This window comes from Pseudophryne corroboree, chromosome 4 (genome assembly GCF_028390025.1).
Source record: "Pseudophryne corroboree isolate aPseCor3 chromosome 4, aPseCor3.hap2, whole genome shotgun sequence".
Taxonomy (NCBI): domain Eukaryota; kingdom Metazoa; phylum Chordata; class Amphibia; order Anura; family Myobatrachidae; genus Pseudophryne; species Pseudophryne corroboree.
Genome location: NC_086447.1, coordinates 378,856,294 through 378,871,526, shown reverse-complemented (window position 1 = coordinate 378,871,526; position 15,233 = coordinate 378,856,294). Strand labels below are relative to the sequence as shown.

Genomic DNA, 15,233 nt, shown 5'->3' with positions numbered 1-15,233 from the left:
CCAAAACATGTTAAGTGTGTGATGCCTGTGCACGTTTTAGGATTGCTGTATTGCCACTGTTACAATGTTACATGGATTACTGCTGAAGTTGAACAGATGCCAGATGCCAGGATGATTGAAATAAATTATATTTTGACAGAATTCCAGACAGGGCATAGAGCATAATAGAAAATACATGATATGGGGAAAACAGGTTAACTTCACCTGAATGCATGAATGATGAGAGCAGTGTCTGAAGTATGGTTGCTAAGAATGCAGGCAGGGTTTACAGCGTTCTGGCTATGGCAAAGCAAGAAAACAGGAAGTCCAAACAGAGACTTGAAAACTGTCTGAGAAACAAACTTAACAGGAGCTGTAACAAACTAACTAGGAACAAAACTAAACTAAACTATAACTGGCTCAGATGGTCAAGACTGACAAACATTTAAAGTTACCAGGGTCAATCACTACAGCACACATATATACACACAATATGCTGCAGCTGGAAAAGGTAATCAGGAGAGCCGCATGCTCTAGATGACAATTCCAGTTGGGACTACTCTAAGATAACAGCACCTCCTGACAGCCCAGAGGTACTGCAAGATAGAACACAACAGCAGCACCCCTGGCAGCCCAGAGGTACTGCAGGTCAGAACATTACAGTAGCACCCCTGGAAGCCCTTGAGGTACTAAAAGCTAGAACATTACAGAAGCACCCCTGGCAGCCCAGAGGCACTGCATGCCAGAACATAACAGCTGGCAGAGTCGTAACAGCCACTACACTTGTCCTATCATCAATTTTGTGCTTCCAAATCCACTATGCTGGATATGGACTAGATGAGTATACCACCTGCACCCAGCTCTCCAATGGTCACCACTTTGAGTGGTTTACCTGCTTTATTCCAAGTGTTTTTACGTTAGTGGAATGTGTAAATAAAATATCTTGTTTTACCATAACAGTGTTACACTAAGGTTCTATCCTCTTTTTAAGAAAATATAAAGCAGGAGTACTACGCATTTAGGATATCTGTATGCTGTCTTTGGGTCATGTGGAAGATTCAAAGATATACTGTTCCACAGCACTTTGGATGAATTGAGTATTGTTTTACTTTTTATAAAAAGTAAAATACATTGACTTTGGTTTTATTATATTTGTGTGCACATGCATCTCCAGGAACATTATGCCCGTGCCATGTTCCTGGAGAATTCCATATTGCGCACTTGCAAATCACCGGGAATATGTCAGCAGCACCATTTTCCCAGTGATTTTCTGCTGCTCTGCAGTGCCACCCAACGCAGGACTCCTGAGAGGTAAGTAAAATTATGGGTGCTGTTTGTGAACACCAATTTTAGCTGCAAAAGAGCCATTTGGGCGCCCCAAAACCTGTTTTTTTGCACATTCCTGTTATATAGCAAAGAAACGATCCTAAAGATGGTGCTGTATGAGTAACACAAATAATAAGATTTTACTCACCGGTAAATCTATTTCTCGTAGTCCGTAGTGGATGCTGGGAACTCCGTAAGGACCATGGGGAATAGACGGGCTCCGCAGGAGACTGGGCACTCTAAAAGAAAGATTAGGTACTATCTGGTGTGCACTGGCTCCTCCCTCTATGCCCCTCCTCCAGACCTCAGTTAGGATACTGTGCCCGGAAGAGCTGACACAATAAGGAAGGATTTTGAATCCCGGGTAAGACTCATACCAGCCACACCAATCACACCGTATAACTCGTGATACTATACCCAGTTAACAGTATGAAATATAACTGAGCCTCTCAACAGATGGCTCAACAATAACCCTTTAGTTAGGCAATAACTATATACAAGTATTGCAGACAATCCGCACTTGGGATGAGCGCCCAGCATCCACTACGGACTACGAGAAATAGATTTACCGGTGAGTAAAATCTTATTTTCTCTGACGTCCTAGTGGATGCTGGGAACTCCGTAAGGACCATGGGGATTATACCAAGGCTCCCAAACGGGCGGGAGAGTGCGGATGACTCTGCAGCACCGAATGAGAGAACTCAAGGTCCTCCTCAGCCAGGGTATCAAATTTGTAGAATTTAGCAAACGTGTTTGCCCCTGACCAAGTTGCAGCTCGGCAAAGTTGTAAAGCCGAGACCCCTCGGGCAGCCGCCCAAGATGAGCCCACTTTCCTCGTGTAATGGGCTGTTACTGATTTAGGATGCGGCAATCCAGCCGCAGAATGCTCCAGCTGAATTGTGCTACAAATTCAGCGAGCAATAGTCTGCTTAGAAGCAGGAGCACCTATTTTGTTGGGTGCCTACAGGATAAAAAACGAGTCAGTTTTCCTGACTCCAGCCGTCCTGGAAAATAAATTTTTAAGGCCCTGACTACGTCCAGCAACTTGGAATCTTCCAAGTCCCTAGTAGCCACAGGCACTACAATAGGTTGGTTCAAGTGAAAAGCTGATACCACCTTAGGGAGAAACTGGGGACGAGTCCTCAATTCTGCCCTATCCATATGGAAAATCAGATAAGGGCTTTTACATGACAAAGCCGCCAATTCTGACACACGCCAGGCCGAAGCCAAGGCCAATAACATGACCACTTTCCACGTGAGATATTTCAAATCCACAGTTTTAAGTGGCTCAAACCAATGTGATTTTAAGAAACTCAACACCACGTTGAGATCCCAAGGTGCCACAGAAGGCACAAAAAAGGGGCTGAATATGTAGCACTCCCTTTACAAATGTCTGAACTCCAGGCAGTGAAGGCAGTTCTTTCTGGAAGAAAATCGACAGAGCCGAAATCTGGACCTTAATGGAACCCAAATTTAGGCCCATAGTCACTCCTGACTGTAGGAAGTGCAGAAAACGACCCAGCTGAAATTCCTCTGTTGGGGCCTTCCTGGCCTCACACCACGCAACATATTTTCGCCAAATACGGTGATAATGGTTTGCGGTTACTTCTTTCCTGGCTTTTATCAGCGTAGGAATGACTTCCTCTGGAATGCCCTTTTGCTTTAGGATCCGGAATTCAACCGCCATGCCGTCCAACGCAGCCGCGGTAAGTCTTGGAACAGACAGGGCCCCTGCTGTAGCAGATCCTGTCTGAGCGGTAGAGGCCATGGGTCCTCTGATATTATTTCTTGAAGTTCTGGGTACCAAGCTCTTCTTGGCCCATCCGGAACCACGAGTATCGTTCTTACTCCTCGTTTTCTTATTATTCTCAGTACCTTTGGTAGGAGAGGCAGAGGAGGGAATACATAAACCGACTGGTACACCCACGGTGTCACTAGAGCGTCCACAGCTATTGCCTGAGGGTCCCTTGACCTGGCGCAATATCTAGTTTTTTGTTTAGGCGGGACGCCATCATGTCCACCTGTGGCCTTTCCCAACGGTTTACCAACAGTTGGAAGACTTCTGGATGAAGTCCCCACTCTCCCGGGTGTCGGTCGTGTCTGCTGAGGAAGTCTGCTTCCCAGTTGTCCACTCCCGGAATGAACACTGCTGACAGTGCTAAGACGTGATTTTCCGCCCATCGGAGAATCCTTGTGGCTTCTGCCATCGCCATCCTGCTTCTTGTGCCGCCCTGTCGGTTTACATGGGCGACTGCCGTGATGTTGTCTGATTGGATCAGTACCGGCTGGTTTTGAAGCAGAGGCCTTGCCAGACTTAGGGCATTGTAAATGGCCCTCAGTTCCAGAATATTTATGTGTAGGGACGACTCCTGACTTGACCAGTCCTTGGAAATTTCTTCCCTGTGTGACTGCCCCCCAGCCTCGAAGGCTGGCATCCGTGGTTACCAGGACCCAGTCCTGTATGCTGAATCTGCGGCCCTCTTGAAGATGAGCACTCTGCAGCCACCACAGTAGAGATACCCTGGTCCTTGGAGACAGGGTTATCAGCCGATGCATCTGAAGATGCGATTCCGACCACTTGTCCAAGAGGTCCCACTGAAAGGTTCTTGCATGGAACCTGCCGAATGGAATTTTGCTTCGTAAGAAGCCACCATTTTTCCCAGGACTCGTGTGCAGTGATGCACCGATACCTGTTTTGGTTTCAGGAGGTCTCTGACTAGAGATGACAGCTCCTTGGCTTTCTCCTGCGGGAGAAACACTTTTTTTCTGTTCTGTGTCCAGAACCATCCCCAGGAACAGTAGGCGCGTGGTAGGAACCAGCTGTGACTTTGGAATGTATAGAATCCATCCGTGCTGTTGTAGCACTTCCCGAGATAGTGCTACTCCGACCAACAACTGCTCCATGGACCTCGCCTTTATAAGGAGATCGTCCAAGTACGGGATAATTAAAAACTCCCTTTTTTCGAAGGAGTATCATCATTTCTGCCATTACCTTGGTAAAAACCCTCGGTGCCGTGGACAGTCCAAACGGCAGTGTTTGGAATTGGTAATGGCAATCCTGTACCACAATCTGAGGTACTCCTGGCGAGGATGGTAAATGGGGACATGTAGGTAAGCATCCTTGATGTCCAGGGATACCATGTAATCCCCCTCCTCCAGGCTTGCAATAACCGCCCTGAGCGATTCCATCTTGAACTTGAATTTTTTTATGTATGTGTTCAAGGACTTCAAATTTAAAATGGGTCTCACCGAACCGTCCGGTTTCGGTACCACAAACAGTGTGGAATAGTAACCCCTTCCTTGTTGAAGTAGGGGCAACTTGACTATCACCTGCTGGGAATACAGCTTGTGAATTTGCCTCTAGCACAGCCTCCCTGGGGGGGAGACGCCTCGAATTCCAACCTGTACCCCTGAGATACTACTTGAAGGATCTAGGGATCCACCTGTGAGCGAGCCCACTGATCGCTGAAATTTTTGAGGCGGCCCCCCACCGTACCTGGCTACGCCTGTGGAGCCCCCGCGTCATGCGGTGGACTCAGAGGAAGCGGGGGAAGAATTTTGATTCTGGGAACTGGCTGACTGGTGCAGCTTTTTCCCTCTTCCCTCGTGTCTGTGCAGAAAGGAAGCGCCTTTGACCCGCTTGCTTTTCTGAAGCCGAAAGGACTGTACCTGATAATACAGAGCTTTCTTAGGCTGTGAGGAAACCTGAGGTAAAATTTCTTCTTCCCAGCTGTTGCTGTGGATACGAGGTCCCAGAGACCATCCCCAAACAATTCCTCATCCTTATAAGGCTCTATGTGCCTTTTAAAGTCAGCATCACCTGTCCAGTGTCGGGTCTCTATACCCCCCTGACAGAATGGCCATTGCATTAATTCTGGATGCCAGCCGGCAAAATATCCCTCTGTGCATCCCTCATATATAAGACGACGACTTATGTTCGCAAAATAGTATCCCTGTTTGACAGGGTTACAGACCACGCTGCAGCAGCACTATCTGCAGGTCTCAGTCTAGTACCTGAGTGTGTAAATACAGACTTCAGGATAGCCTCCTGCTTTTTATCAGCAGGTACCTTCAAAGTGGCCGTATCCTAAGACGGCAGTGCCACCTTTTTTGACAAACGTGTGAGCGCCTTATCCACCCTAGGGGATATCTCCCAGCGTAACTTATCCTCTGGCGGGAAAAGGTACGCCATCAGTAACTTTTTAGAAATTACCAGTTTCTTATCGGGGGAACCCACGCTTTTTCACACTTCATTCACTCATTTGATGGGGGAACAAAACACTGCCTGCTTTTTCTCCCCAAACATAAAACCCTTTTTTAGTGGTACTTGGGTTAATGTCAGAAATGTGTAACACATTTTTTATTGCCGGGATCATGTAACGGATGTTCCTAGTGGATTGTGTATATGTCTCAACCTCGTCGACACTGGAGTCAAACTCCGTGTCGACATCTGTGTCTGCCATCTGAGGGAGCAGGCGTTTTTGAGCCCCTGATGGCCTTTGAGACGCCTGGGCAGGCGCGGGCTGAGAAGCCGGCTGTCCCATAGCTGTTACGTCATCCAGCCTTTTATGTAAGGAGTTGACACTGTCGGTTAATACCTTCCACCTATCCATCCACTCTGGTGTCGGCCCACAGGGGGCGACATCCCATTTATCGGCATCTGCCTCGCCTCCACATAAGCCTCCTCATCAAACATGTCGACACAGCCGTACCGACACACCGCACACACACAGGGAATGCTCTGACTGAGGACAGGACCCCACACAGCCCTTTGGGGAGACAGAGAGAGAGTATGCCAGCACACACCAGAGCGCTATATAATGTAGGGATAAACACTATCACTGAGTGAATTTTCCCCAATAGCTGCTTGTATAAACAATATTGCGTCTAAATTTAGTGCCCCCCCCTCTCTTTTTAACCCTTTGAGCCTGAAAACTACAGGGGAGAGCCTGGGGAGCTGTCTTCCAGCTACACTGTGAAGAGAAAATGGCGCCAGTGTGCCGAGGGAGATAGCTCCGCCCCTTTTTCGCAGACTTTTCTCCCGCTTTTTTATGGATTCTGGCAGGGGTAATTATCACATATATAGCCTCTGGGGCTATATATTGTGATTATTTTGCCAGCCAAGGTGTTATTATTGCTGCTCAGGGCGCCCCCCCCCAGCGCCCTGCACCCTCAGTGACCGGAGTGTGAAGTGTGTATGAGGAGCAATGGCGCACAGCTGCAGTGCTGTGCGCTACCTTGGTGAAGACAGAAGTCTTCTGCCGCCGATTTTCCGGACCATCTTTATGCTTCTGGCTCTGTAAGGGGGACGGCGGCGCGGCTCCGGGAACGAACACCAAGGACGGGTCCTGCGGTCGATCCCTCTGGAGCTAATGGTGTCCAGTAGCCTAAGAAGCCCAAGCTACCACCACTTAGGTAGGTTCGCTTCTTCTCCCCTTAGTCCCTCGTTGCTGTGAGCCTGTTGCCAGCAGGTCTCACTGTAAAATAAAAAACCTAACATATACTTTCTTTCTAGGAGCTCAGGAGAGCCCCTAGTGTGCATCCAGCTCGGCCGGGCACAGAAATCTAACTGAGGTCTGGAGGAGGGGCATAGAGGGAGGAGCCAGTGCACACCAGATAGTACCTAATCTTTCTTTTAGAGTGCCCAGTCTCCTGCGGAGCCCGTCTATTCCCCATGGTCCTTACGGAGTTCCCAGCATCCACTAGGACGTCAGAGAAATAATAAAACCAAAGTTTGCCCTGCAAACGCCTGGACATGGCTGCATTTTTCCAAACACACCCAGAAAACGGTCAATTGACACCTATAAACGCCTTCTTCCTGTCAATCTCCTTGCGATCGGCTGTGCCAATGGAATCGTCGCTAGAAGCAATGCAAAACACAGATGCTCTTTGTACCCCTACGCCAAGCGTGCGCATTGTGGCCCATACACATGGGTAGTTTTGCAGTTTTTTTAAATGATCGCTATGCAGTGAACAACGGCAGCTTGGGATCAACTCGGAATGAGAGCCATTGTGTGTAAATCTGGATCTGGTACAAGCCAGTGCCTCCTGAGCCATTTACCTCACCGCAAGTCCCTGCAGTAGGAGCCTGCACACCTGCCCTCTTCACTCTTAAACAATCCCAGATAGCAGCCGCTGTTTTTATGGCTACATTTGGTTTGTATAATGCAGGCCACCTCTGCAAAAAATTTTGGACGAAGATGTGCTACTTATGGTTGAAAAATATATTAACCAAACCATTCACCAAACAATGGTCATACCATAGTAACTCTGTAATTATAATTAAACAAGTGAAATACCAACATGACCAAAACAAATCATTGGAGTTGCTCCAGATGGTCCAGTATTTTATACTGAAAGCAAAAGAATGTCTGTCTACTATGGGCAGATGCGTAACTAGGGTTTTCGGAGCCCAGGGCAAGATGAAGAGTGCCCCCCCCCCACCCCCCAAAATAATTTTTGTAAAAAAATCCACACACAAAAAGAAGTATGTGCCTGCGCCCGAAAAATGGGCATGGCCACGCACCAGAAGGGGTGTGGCCACTGAAAATGGGACATGCCAACATGACTATCACCTACCCCCTGTGTCGTCTCTCAGCACACCTTCATTCAATTTTTGCACAGTATGCATGCAGAGCCCCCTTTTTACACAGTGCCAGATACACAATTGCCCCACAGTGCCAGATACACAGTGCCCAACAGTGCCAGATACATGCCCCACAGTGTCAGTTACATTGCCCCACAGGGCCAGTTACAATGCCCCACAGTGCCAGTTACAATGCCCCACAGTGCCAGATACATGCCCCACAGTGCCATTTACATGCCCCACAGTGCGATACATGCCCCACAGTGCCAGATACAATGCCCCACAGTGCCAGATACAATGCCCCACAGTGCCAGATTCATTCCCCACAGTGCCAGTTACATGCCCCACTGTGCCATACATGCCCCACTGTGCCAGATACAATGCCCCACAGTGCCAGTGACATGCCCCACAGTGCCAGATACATGCCCCACAGTGCCATACCTGCCCCACAGTGCCAGATACATGCCACACAGTGCCAGATACATTCCCCACAGTGCCAGATACATGCCTCACAGTGCCATACATGCCCCACTGTGCCAGATACAATGCCCCACAGTGCCAGTTACAATGCCCCACAGTGTCAGTTACATGCCCCACAGTGCCATACATGCCCCACAGTGCCAGATACATGCCCCACAGTGCCATACAAGCCCCACAGTGCCAGATACATGCCCCACAGTGCCAGATACATTCCCCACAGTGCCATACATGCCCCACTGTGCCAGATACAATGCCCCACAGTGCCAGTTACAATGCCCCACAGTGCCAGTTACATGCCCCACAGTGCCAGTTACATGCCCCACAGTGCCAGATACATGCCCCACAGTGCCATACATGCCCCGCTGTGCCAGATACAATGCCCCACAGTGCCAGTTACAATGACCCACAGTGCCAGTTACAATGCCCCACAGTGCCATGCATGCCCCACAGTGCCAGATACATGCCCCACAGTGCCATACATGCCCCACAGTGCCAGATACATGCCCCACAGTGCCAGTTACATTGCCCCACAATGCCAGTTACAATGCCCCACAGTGCCAGTTACAATGCCCCACAGTGCCATATACATTCCCCACAGTGCCAGTTACATGCCCCACAATGCCATACATGCCCCACTGTGCCAGATACAATGCCCCACAGTGCCAGTTACAATGCCCCACAGTGCCACACATGCCCCACAGTGCCAGATACATGCCCCACAGTGCCAGATATATGCCCCACAGTGCCAGTTACATGCCCCACAGTGCCAGATATAAGAATCCCCCGTCACTCACTGCTTCCCTCTGCTATGTGATGGGGGGAGAGTGCAGCGCAGCGCCTCTCCTGCCCCTCAACGCTCCAGGTCTCCGGTGGCGGCTATCTTAAATGTGGCGCCGGTTCTTTAGCCAATCAGAGCTCGCGGACCGGCAGCCAATCAGGAGCCGGTCCGCAAGCTCTGATTGGCTAATGCCACCGAAGACTGGACACACACGCGGCAGCGGCAGTTAACACATTGAGGGGCAGGAGACACGCTGCACTCTCCTCCCCTCACACTGCAGCGTGACGAGAAGAGTGGGCATGATGCCCTGGCCACCGGCGGCGCCTCCCTCTGCTGGGCCTGCCAAGGCGCCTAGGGCATGTGCCCCAGTCGCCCTGCCTTAGTTACGCCTCTGACTTGGATAATATTGTACTAGTTACAGTATGTGCAGTCAGGGCAGTAGAGATCCTGGCTGGGACCAGGTACTTTTTGGGGGTGTGGCCTAATCACAGGAGGTGTGGTCATGCAAACTTAGAAACACATATTGAAAAAAATTGTATTTTAATTTAAATGCCTCTATGGCCACACTGCAGCGCGGCACACAGCAGCATGTGCTGGGCTGAGGAAAAGAGCTGCGGCTACTGCTGCCAGTTAAGGGGGAGGGGGCCCAGGGCCCACACTGGGCTCTTACTGGGCCCCTCCATCAGACCTAGGCCCGGGTAATTTGTACCCTCCCCCCCCTCTCTCGGCGCCACTGTGTGCAGTACCTGTATTATTATGTAGTTATTTTTATTTTTCATAAGAAGTAAGCATCATCCCTAATTCTACTGTCATCACTGAAAGCTGGTTAGAAAACCAGAGGGAGAGCACTTGAGTAGTCAGTGTACATGATGCAACTGCAGGCACTGACTTATAACATCACCACAACTGTTACCCAGAGAAGCATCTACATTGCACCTTCTATGTATGTATTTTCTTCATCTTTCCCTTGGGTGCTAACACATCTTGAATACTAAAATCAGAGTCGTAACTAGACATTTTGGTACAAAAACAACATTTGTGTCCCCACCCTATGATTTATATAGGGACACACTGCACCCAAAGGGGGCGTGGCCTTGTTGGGGAAGAGTTGTGGTCAAACAAAAGTTCCCCAATTCTCGTTACACCACGCAGTAATAAATGTGGTAAGAAATTACTTAGATAAATGGGCGCAATAAAACTTGGGGTGCAGCGACACACAGTGCAAAAGAGTACACATCCCATATATACTCATACTGTGTATAGCATAAAAAAATTAAACATTGCACAGCAATAGGGGCACTCTCCAAGTACAGAATAAAAATTATACACCAGTTTTTGATGGAAGACCACCAATGTGTGTCAATAATAATCAACAATAGAGGAATAACAATATAATCACCATAAAATATGTAAAAAGTCCTCTGATGTTCACTCAGAAGGAACACAGCAAAATCTGATGTTTTCTTTAGAAGAGAGGCATGGTATTCATCTACTCTTGTAAGTTCCAAAAAAACAAGTGTCTCCCCTCCCAGATGCACTTAACAGTAGTAGAGATACAGGAAGACACTCAGAGAACATAAAACAAAGTGCAGCTCTTGGACATAAAACATAGTGCAGCATAAAACATAGGGGGTCATTCCGAGTTGATCGCTCATTGCCGATTTTCGCAACAGAGCGATTAAGGCGAAAATGCGCATGCGCATGGTACGCAGTGCGCATGCGCTAAGTATTTTAGCACAAAACTTAGTAGCTTTACTCACGTCCGAACGAAGAATTTCCATCGTTGAAGTGATCGGAGTGTGATTGACAGGAAGTGGGTGTTTCTGGGCGGAAACTGACCGTTTTCTGGGCGTGTGCGGAAAAACACAGGCGTGCCAGGATAAAACGCGGGAGTGTCTGGAGAAATGGGGGAGTGGCTGGCCGAACGCAGGGCGTGTTTGTGACGTCAAACCAGGAACGAAACGGGCTGAGCTGATCGCAATCTAGGAGTAGGTCTCGAGCTACTCAGAAACTGCTAAGAATTTTCTATTCGCAATTCTGCTAATCTTTCGTTCGCTATTCTGCTATGCTAAGATACACTCCCAGAGGGCGGCGGCTTAGCGTGTGCAATGCTGCTAAAAGCAGCTAGCGAGCGAACAACTCGGAATGAGGGCCATAGTGAAGTACGTGGAGAGTGCTCCTATTGCTGTGCAAATCTTTTGGTATTTTTTAGCACACAGTATTAGTAGTAGTGCCCCATACACGTTACGCCACACATTAGTAGTAGTGCCCCTTACACTTTACATCACACAGTAGTCGTAGTGCCCCATACACATTATGCCACAAAGCAGTAGTAGTGCCCCTATCTCCCTATATGCAGCACTTTCTCAGTTAGTGTGTCTACAGATGGGAGCCGGAGGAGTCAGCGGAGGTCAGTAAGTTGGGCTGCTGACGGAGGACTTCCCTATCGGAGACAGGGGAGGGTGTGGAGTAACACGGGGTAGGCAGTTGAAGTATTGCCAGTTATAATGTATATTAGCAGCTGTGCGCCCAGCAGAAAAGGAGCCTGGTGCACCATTACTATTATACATTGCAGTGGCCAGTGGGTGGTAGACAGTCAGTGGCGGCAGCAGCACATATACAAATCAGCAATTACGGGTGGAGGCGATTAGTTCTGCTCATAGGGTATATGCACTCAGTGAGAGCACTGGCCGCACCACCCTAGTTACGACTGTGACTAGAATCATATCTAGTGGCTAGGACAGTTATTGTAAGCCAAAATTAATTATGAAGTGATTTCAGTCAAAGGACAGTCTATTCTTGAAATTAAATGATGATGAAACCTCTGTAATCAAAATTTCCCTTTAACTGATATTTGTATACAGATGTTTTGTTGTAATATCCTTATTTTGCTAATAATTGTCACCACCAATATGTTAGTGTACTGAGTTTAATGAGCTTTGAAGTACCTCACATGTGTGAGATCCAGTTGGCGATATAGCAAATATTTGTCCAAAATATTTTAGAAAGTTTTATTTAGCAAACAAAAACTCCACTATCACAGTATTAAACAATCCAGCAATAGCAGATTGTAATTACAGAGAGACCAAGTCTAAATATAATTGTTCTGGGTCTTCAAAGTGCTGTGCAACTAGATCTACCAAATTGATGTTTTCTCATGTAATTACAGTAGCTTAGTAATAAAACACCCGAGCAATATTATTTCATAAAGAAACAATTAAAGGAAGAATGGAACAGGTTAGTGATAACGCCTAAAAAGATTACCAGGTTTTTGCCCCTATTTCATAAGGTGAAATTGAAGCTTTATTATCTTCTGAAAATACAGGCGTATGTTAAGTGTCATCTGCATAGATCTTATAATATCAGCTAAGCTATAAAACCAAGTGATAACACCAAGGTCATTTCAGCTAATGTAACTAATAGTAACTAAGTGGTTCAGTGTTCCACTCTAATAATGGAATGACCCTATAGCACAGACAGTACAGTATGTTTACAGGTTGTTTGGTTGGTACATTTATATTGCGGGACAGCAACCATCTCCTACAGGCTTTTGGAGAAACAGTTCCAAACTTGGAATTCAATATATCTAGTATCTTAATCTTGTCATCTATTTAAAACCAGTTTCATTCATATGTTTTTGGGTGTTATCATATTTAAATTCACAAAGATCAATATATAAAAGACATACAGTACTTAACACAGTTTTATTTTGCAAATTTGTTCACATATTTAAATGTCATAAGCATAAAAGATGATATGATATTCTAGCTCTAGCAAAATGAACATTGCGCAAATAGTACCATTCATAAGGATGTAAATACACTCTAATGAGGTGATATTTTTTCCTGATCACTGCAGATAAATCTGACTCCAAGTTACAACTTAGAACGTGTTCTTTCATAGTATTGCTTTCAATAAAGCTAAAGCCTAAAGCGTGTCCTGTGCTTACTCAGTTTAATTCAATCACTAATTCAAGTAGTATGTTGGCATTGTGCTTTCAGATGTTTCTAAATAGATTACTGAAACGTCCACATACAAATATATTGGTGACATCACCTAGTGCACTCACCTTCAGGTTCTCCGCACAATGTACACTGAGACTCTGTAAAGACAAAAGAGGAGAAAATATTAAGAATTCAGTTGTTCTCTCATTTGTGACATAAACATCAACCACTGCATGAATGTAGTAGTACAGGCTGGGTTTGAAAAATGACAGTTAGGTGCTGATTGATTGGTACTTTATCTCTCTCCAACCTTTGATTAATCTCACTCTAAGAGACTTGGGGGTCCATGTACTATTATTCCACTTATAGTGGAGAAAAAGATTCTCCTGCTTTGCCTGCTATCGCTGCGTAGCAGGACCCAACTACCATTCTTTACTAATAATAGACCACCTGAATAGTGTGAGTGCTAAAGTTACGTCCTAAGCTGTGTCAGCAGCAGAGCAGAGATTGTAGAATCACCTCTATGTCGTAGAGCTGCAGCAGAGACACCTTTCTTTGTCAAAGCTTTATTGACAACTGTCCAAGTGACAGAGATCTCACTTACTGCTTTTATAGTGATGAGAAAACGGCAGCTACAGGTGACAATATCAGCGCTGGAGAAGACAGCTGATGGTAATAGACCTGGCACTTTAGTAACATCTGAAACGCTTAGCGCTGCCATAGGTGCCTATGGCATCAACTTAGCACAGGCCGCAACGCAGCAGAGAAAATCCATTAGTATATCTTGAGAAGCAGTGCGTACAAGGATTGTCTCTGCCTTTAACATTTTCCGCCATATTCTGCTATATCATTTATATTTGGGAAGTATGCATAAGTTATAATGATAGAAATGAAAAAGATAAAGAACCAGCGCTTCAAACAATAGTGCTGCAGCAATCACTAGGGTGGTCGCACCCCCCCAAAATGAAATTCTACAAAGTCAGATACTTGCAATTTTGCGCACCCCTTGGACAGTTAAATTTAATAAGCATTAAGTGTCACAGTCTCTGTAAAGGAGTCCATGATGATTTACAGATGATCTTATAATCGATATCTTCCTCTAATCATCTCTCCACTTTGAAATCTTCCTTTCCTTTTGGTGGCGTGGTCCTATTGTATTAAATAGTGCACACTCATCCACATGAAAAAAGGAAAAGGAGGTATAATAGTGAAGTACGTATTTAATTCATAATGTTAAAAATCCACAAACAAAACCATATATTCAAGATCCATCAATAATGATATTACAGCATGCGTACTGAATTTCGTGGGGTGTTCAAGCATGCCCACCCATAAACAGCATGTATATTCGATACCCTCCTGGGTTAAAGGTACTGAATTACTGTCAAGATGGAGCCTCTTGATTCTCCCCAAGAAAGAGCTGGTAGGTATGTCTGGTCACCAACGCATTTCTGCTCTCTCAGGAGCCTTTTTCAAGGTGTGTGGTGGATATTGATCTCTAGGATATATATACCCTTAGATCTCCTCTGATTGGTCCAAACCAGACAATACCCAAAACCTTTTATTGGTGACAGTTACCTGTTCGAAATTACTATCTATACAGTCATTAGTTCAATCTCTCCTTTTTATAAAATTTCCCCTTAAATAAGAGACACTGGAGGTGTAAAAGTTTTTTTATGTCCAGAGAGAGCAGAAACACGTTGGTGACCAGACATACCTACCAGCTCTTTCTTGGGGAGAATCAAGAGGCTCCATCTTGACAGTAATTCGATACCTTTAACCTGGGAGGGTATCGAATATACATGCTGTTTATGGGTGGGCATGCTTGAACACCCCACGAAATTCAGTACGCATGCTGTAATATCATTATTGTTGGATCTGGAATATATTTTTTTGTTTGTGGATTTTTAACATTATGAATTAAATACGTACTTGACTATTATACCTCCTTTTCCTTTTTTCATGTGGATGAGTGTGGACTATTTAATACAATAGGACCACACCACCAAAAGGAAAGGAAGATTTCAAAGTGGAGAGATGATTAGAGGAAGATATCGATTATAAGATCATCTGTAAATCATCCTGGACTCCTTTACAGAGACTGTGACACTTAATGCTTATTAAATTTAACAGTCCCAGG

The 15,233-nt window shown here is 46.1% G+C and overlaps 1 protein-coding gene across 2 annotated transcripts in view; it reads right to left on the bottom strand.

Annotated features, from left to right (window-relative positions):
- Positions 1 to 15,233, bottom strand: part of DLGAP2 (DLG associated protein 2) — an 802,299-nt gene that overhangs the window by 515,113 nt on the left and 271,953 nt on the right. For both annotated transcript variants that reach the window (XM_063916664.1, XM_063916665.1), the window contains exon 2: positions 13,219 to 13,251. The gene's annotated coding sequence lies outside the window, so the exon portion shown is untranslated. The remainder of the gene's footprint in view (positions 1 to 13,218; positions 13,252 to 15,233) is intronic.